This window comes from Vitis riparia, chromosome 9, assembly GCF_004353265.1.
Source record: "Vitis riparia cultivar Riparia Gloire de Montpellier isolate 1030 chromosome 9, EGFV_Vit.rip_1.0, whole genome shotgun sequence".
Taxonomy (NCBI): domain Eukaryota; kingdom Viridiplantae; phylum Streptophyta; class Magnoliopsida; order Vitales; family Vitaceae; genus Vitis; species Vitis riparia.
The window spans coordinates 7,727,034-7,732,909 of NC_048439.1; the positions used below are offsets into that span (position 1 = coordinate 7,727,034).

Sequence of the window (5,876 nt, forward strand, 5' to 3'; positions counted from 1 at the left end):
ATGCTTTGGCCATATCCGATTTGGGGAGATGAAAAATGAGGATAACGTGTTTAGATCGTTCCTTTATTTTGAGTATGAATGGAATTCTCTTTATTTATATGCAGGTTACTTGGTGAAATATTGGGGCCCCTCGAGTTCACTAGATAATGAAAAAGATGAAAAAGATGAAATTAAGTTTGTCACCAAGAATAGGCGTTACACCTACAAAGGTGTCATCCTTGAACTCATGTCTGGATTGGACTTATCATGTAACAACTTGACAGGCGAAATACCTCATGAACTTGGAATGCTAAGTCGGATTCATGCATTGAACTTGTCTCATAATCAATTGAATGGCTCCATTCCAAAGAGTTTCTCCAACCTTTCTCAAGTAGAGAGCTTAGATCTTTCTTATAATAAACTAGGTGGAGAAATTCCTCTAGAGCTAGTTGAACTCAATTTTTTAGCGGTGTTTAGTGTGGCTTACAACAACATCTCTGGTAGAGTTCCAGATACCAAAGCACAATTTGGGACATTTGATGAAAGCAACTATGAAGGCAATCCTTTTCTTTGTGGGGAACTATTAAAGAAAAAATGCAATACAAGTATTGAGTCACCATGCGCACCATCACAATCTTTTGAAAGTGAGGCAAAATGGTATGATATCAATCATGTTGTTTTCTTTGCAAGTTTTACTACTTCATATATCATTATCTTGTTAGGATTTGCTACCATCCTTTACATCAATCCTTATTGGCGTCATAGATGGTTCAATTTTATCGAGGAATGTATATATTTCTGCTATTATTTTGCTTCTGATAGTCTTTCCAAGTTATCAACATATTTGTATAATTAGATACTTTTAGTTGGATGATGTTTGCATAATTAACTACTATTTGTTTCCAGAGGATTCTCTTTAGAAAGAAATGGGATGTATAATTGCTATGAGTTGAAACTTACGTACTTTGCTCAAATTTCGGCATCCTTTGCTTTTATTTTCAAGTTTCGTTATTTTTTATTTATTGTTTATTTCAAGATTTAACCATATTATGTTACTCTTATAAAGACAAATTCAAATTTTTAGGAACTTTTAGCATTAAAATAATTTCACATTCAGATTTTAGAAAATAAAGAAGAAAGAAAATAATAAATAATTGGAAAAACAATTCAACAAAATATTAAATTATCATTTTAAAATTGTTTGGCATAGTATGGGAATTCTAAAATAATTTTTCAATTTGTTAGAAGCATTTATTTATTTATTATAACAATGATTGAAATAGCAATCACAAAGTAATGTTTTCTTTTCTTTTTAAGGGCAATAACACTTTTTCTTTTATTGTAATAATTGATAAATGTATTACACAATTATTTGTTTTAAAAAAAAAGTTAGGGATGACAAATATAATAACATATGAAATATTTCTAAAACGGAAATAAGCCATCTAATTAGGGTGTAATATTATTCATTTTAATTTATATGAATTTACTTATTTTTATTTGCATCATATTTTGAACTATTTTATGAAATTAAGGGAGATTAAAACATCATGAGTTTCTTATTTTAATTTATATTTTATGAAATTTTGATGAGATGAACTCATTTCTCTCATCAAAATAAATAAATAAATAAATAAGGAAAAAAAAGGTGGTAGTTGGCTGGAGAGAGAGGACGGTTTGAGGGTAAGTTTGGCATATTAATTATTTTCACTAAGTAGATATTTTGAAGGTTATTTTTCCCTTTTAACACATATTCTTTGAAAATAAAAAATCAAAGTTTTTAAAAAAATACAGTTTTTTTACCTCGAAGCCAAACCCCAACTGCTGCCCCGTTTTCTTCTCAAACATAGCTATCCGAAAAACCCTAACCTCTGCCTCCTCTTCCTCTTATCCCGGAAACCTAAATCCCGTGACCCTAACCCCTTCTCTTTCCGAAAACCCTCCGGAATCGGAAGATTCATAATTCTTCAGAATTAATTTTCACCTCGAAGCCAAACCCTAACTGCCTCATCTTCCTCACATTCATATCCTAAAAGTAGCTTCAACAGTCAGGCCTGTAGCCATGAAAGCCGTAGTGATCACCACTTCCGGTGATCCCCAAGTTCTCCAAGTGCAAGAAGTCGAAAACCCTGAAATTGGGGATGATGAAGTTCTAATTAGAGTGGACGCCGCTGCCATTAACCGAGCAGATACGCTTCAGAGGAAGGGCTGGCACCCTTCCTCAAAGGCGGCAGTCCCTACCCGGGTCTCGAATGTTCTGGAATCATCGTAGCTGTTGGAAAAGCCGTCGTTCGATGGAAGGTTGGCGATCAGGTATTTCAATTGCCTAATATTTTGATTTCGTTTCTGTTCCTGTATTTTTCGCGGCTATCAAACACTAGGAACGTGTAAATAAGGAGGTTAGTTGATTGCGAAAACGAGAATTTTTTGTTTGTGTTTGTGTTAAGGAGTCTTTGTTGAGAATTTTATGATTAGTTTGTAATTTTATGATTAGTTTGTGATTTTATGATTAATTTTGTGTATCAATATAGGTTAATTATTGAACTTATTGGTTTTTCAAATTTATGGTTGTAAGAAAACTGGTCAGTGTAAGGTTATGGGTTCATTACCAATTTGCTTACTGAAAAATTTTCCAGAAATAAGAACTGTGTTTGGTTTTCCAAAACGGAAATAGATGCAGAAAACATGTTTGGTAGCCTACTTTCAGAACTTGTTTCTGAAAATATTTCCTGAAAATGAATTATTTCAGAACTTGTTTTTAAAACTTGCAAGCACTTTATCAATTTAAAAGGTTCTGAAATGGACATGTTCATGGTCTTCATTTTGTAAAATGAAAGCTTTTATGAAAAAACCATTTTCCATTCTACTAAGCAAACATGCTTTATATTGTAACGGATCTATTGGCCATCTCCTTTGTCATGTTTTGTGAATCATGGCAACACTGGAATCCACTCCATTACTCTCTATTAGTGATTAGGAGAGAAAGCACCGATTTTAATGCTATCCTTTATGTGATTTTGCTTCCTCCTGAGTACAAGTTCATAATATACATGGTACATGTCTGTATGACAGTTTGTGGTATACAGGTGTGTGCACTTCTTTCTGGTGGAGGGTATGCTGAAAAAGTGGCTGTTCCAGCTGGGCAAGTTCTTCTCATCCCATCTAGTGTTTCTCTGAAGGATGCTGCTGGTATTCCCGAGGTTGCATGTCCTGTTTGGTCAACTGTTTTAATGATGAGCCGACTGTCTGCAGGAGAAACATTCCTGGTGAATTTTTTGTCTTTTTTATTTTCTGATGCCTGATATATTTACCAGTGCATAACTTAGCCTCATGGGGTTGTGCATATTCTAATGGTTTAAAAAGGTCCAATGCGCACAAATTTAAACTGTTGGTGTTTAATGTGTGTGCATCAATATTGGATTAGGGAGGCAGAAGAGCCATGGTTTTGATTAAAACATTACATCATCATATTCTTATTTAGATACATCGTGTCTCACGATTTCATCGCATACAAGGCCATGTTGTTTTTTATTGCATGGTTTGTCATGATAATTTCTCAACCCTTCTCTGGAAAATTATGTTGGATGGCTGATATTAATTTCCCCAAAAGAAGAAATTTTATGTTGAAGTAAGATGAGTACCACAAAGAGTTACTTTTGGTTGTTCCTCTCATCAAATGGGCGATTGATGCACAATCCAAATGGTAAGCTTTTTTCCCCCTTTATCCAGATGGAATTTTTATGCATGGATGAATTGTGAAATGAGGACTGATAATATTTCAGGTTCATGGGGGTTCAATTGGAATTGGTACGTTTGCTATTCAAATAGTGAAATACCGAGGAGCAAGGGTATTTGTTACAGCAGGTTTGCCATCACTATTCTACCTCATCTCATGGCAGCAATTCCTTGTCTTCACATGTTTTCGACCATTTTTTACAACCGGAAACGAGGAAAAATTAGCTGTTTGTAAGGATCTTTGAGCAGATGTGTGCATCAATTACAAGACTGAAGACTTTGTTGCTTGGGTGGAGGAAACAGGAGGGAAAGGTATATTCCATTGTATCCTAACAACAATTTCAATTGAAGATGGAATTGCTTTTTATTTTTTAGTGCACCAAATCCACTGGTCTGGTATGTTTGAAAAGATAAATAGTCATCTTCCACTTGATTCCGATTGTGGAGATCTAACCCCAAAAATGTTGAATGACAGGTGTTGATGTTATACTGGATAATATTGGACAGGCCTACTTTTAGGGAGACATTGATAGTTTAAATGTTGATGGAAGGCTTTTTATTATTGGTTTTCAGGGTGGAACAGTTGCAGAAGTAAATCTTTCAGGTTTACTTGCAAGGTGCCTTACAGTGCAAGGTACCACTTTCTCTATAGAAGATTTTTCTGTAGTTTTGGAGTTGAATCAATTTGATTAATCTCATCCAAGTTCAGAACTGAGGTGGATTCTGGAAAGCCAAGGAAAAACCAAATTACCATAAATTCATTTTTTTTCTGGATTGTTTTACTTCTTGGAAATCCTGTTTCTCGATCTGGTAAGGTATATGGAAATTCCAAGGAAAATATGTTTTACATTTTCCATAATTGGAAACACTCAGGAATTTAATATTTTCCTCTGAAATAGCAATGGTTTTCTAATTGCAACATTTGTTTTTCTTGTATCATCCCAAAATATTTTTTAGGTGTTTGTTCTATCTTGAGCTTTTATTTGGGTCTGTATTGCTTTTTGATAGATCTCTTGACAAGTTGCTTGTATATCATATACTTTCTTTATTGTTTTTGGATCATGAACCTTGCTTCTGTCAGCCCTGTTATCACTACCCAAACTAGTAAATTTATGCACAAAACTCCATGTGTCAGTAATAGTGGTTTTTAGATTGTATTAAATAATTTGTAAATAGAGTGGATAAGTTTGTACTAAATGGCAATTGTTTCTGCAGTGGCTGGTTTGCGAAACAGAAGTCTAGAAAATAAATTGTAATTGTGAGTGAGGTGGAGAATGTTTGGCCTACAATCACAGGCGTACAAGTATTTTCCATTGACGGAAGCAGTAGAGGATCACCAGCTCATGGAAAGCAGCAAGCATATTGGGAAGATACCGCTCAGTTCATTATGTTATGGTTATGAATGATCTTATGCCTCAGAGGGATGACATGATTTTAAAACTCTTAATGAGCATCTACTATCTGATACAATGTGCGATGCGCAGGCCTAGATGGTCAATGCTTAGTTTCTTATGTAGCCCTGTCATTTGAGAATAAAAACCAGCCTTCCCGTCTAAACATTTAGACTACTGGAATCTAAAGCTTCAAGATGGTTGAAACTGAATTTTCATGTGGAAACAGATCATAACTCTCCAACCTCCACAAATGAGCTTACCTTCCTTATCTGAAGTTTGAACAAAAATGTATAAATAGGCTAGGTAGAACTGTCTAAGAAACCAGAGCTTGGCTGGTTGAGCACCTTATTTACAGAGCTTGGATGCGAGAGAAACCAGCGCCCCTAAAGGTCAGGACAAGATTACCATTCCACCAAAGTTCAGCCTTGCATACAGTCACCTAGTATTTTCTTTTATTCGAGTCTTCCCCTCTACCCTGGCACTGGGATTGAAGGTGAATGAAAAACGTGCATAGATTGAAGGTGTGCTGCTTGAGTTGATTGTAGTTTGAGCATGAAAATTTGAATATCCAGAACAGCAAATGCAGAATGCCTATCAATTTGAAACCAGCATGGGTGGATGAATGGAGAGGTTCTTCACTGAATTTCTCCATGAAGCTTTTTAGCACTCCAGGGCAAGGGTCTCCAAGCCTAGCTGTTGATTGCACATCCCTCCTGCGCAATACAGGCCTGTAGTGAAATCATACTAAGAACAGAGTGAAATGCAAAT

General features: G+C 35.2%; 1 pseudogene; it reads left to right on the forward strand.

Annotated features, from left to right (window-relative positions):
- The first annotated feature begins 1,786 nt into the window (after positions 1-1,786).
- LOC117922641 lies at positions 1,787-5,267 on the forward strand (annotated as a pseudogene).
- The last annotated feature ends 609 nt before the right edge of the window (positions 5,268-5,876 follow it).